The sequence below is a fragment of the Macrobrachium rosenbergii genome, chromosome 24 (assembly GCF_040412425.1).
Source record: "Macrobrachium rosenbergii isolate ZJJX-2024 chromosome 24, ASM4041242v1, whole genome shotgun sequence".
Taxonomy (NCBI): domain Eukaryota; kingdom Metazoa; phylum Arthropoda; class Malacostraca; order Decapoda; family Palaemonidae; genus Macrobrachium; species Macrobrachium rosenbergii.
In genome coordinates this window covers 37870130-37870833 of record NC_089764.1, presented here as the reverse complement: position 1 = coordinate 37870833, position 704 = coordinate 37870130, and the positions used below count along the sequence as shown (strand labels likewise).

Here is a 704-nt window from a genome sequence, read left to right as displayed (position 1 = left end):
TAGTACCCATTCCCGCCGCTGGGAGGCGGTATCAGGAACCATTCCCATTTTCTATTCAGATTTTCTCTGTCGCCGGACTGTCAACACCTGTTGTCAGTTCCTCCGCCATTTGGATTTCAAATTTGTTGTCACTTAAGTATTTTGGTTGTTTTTTGGTATTCGACTGGATCTGTGACTTGGCATACGCTCTTTGTGGACCGTTTTTGATTTTGCTTTTGACTTTTCTTATAATTAAGATGTCTTACCTCTAGCTATTGAGATGTTCGAGCGGAGAGCAGTGGAACAGGTCTTGGACTCGCTGTTCCCCGGGATTTTACTACAGATTGTTTCTAGTCCCAAAACTTTCAGTAGGCTGGAGACCCGTCTTGGATGTCAACAAGTCGAACAACTTGGTCCAGAAGGAAAAGTTCAAGATGGAGACCTCGCAGTCAATACTAGGAGCCCTTCATCCCGGGGATTGGATGGTATCTTTGGATCTCCAAGATAGTTATCTTCACGCCCCAATTCATCCACGTTCGATGAAGTATCTCAGGTTGTCTTGGGGGACTAGACGTACCAGTTCAGGGCTCTCTGCTTTGGACTCTGCACAACGGCCATACCACGTTGAAAGCACCGCTTCTCGTCCGATCAGTGAAGTTAAGCAACGTTGGGTCTGGTCAGTACTTGGATGGGTGACCGCCTGGGAACACCAGATGCTGTTGGCG

At 47.4% G+C, this 704-nt stretch overlaps 1 non-coding gene across 1 annotated transcript; it reads left to right on the top strand.

The window, feature by feature from the left end:
• The first annotated feature begins 585 nt into the window (after positions 1-585).
• Positions 586-704, top strand: LOC136852050 (5S ribosomal RNA). Its single transcript, XR_010857070.1, has one exon. It is a non-coding gene; the product is annotated as a 5S ribosomal RNA (ribosomal RNA).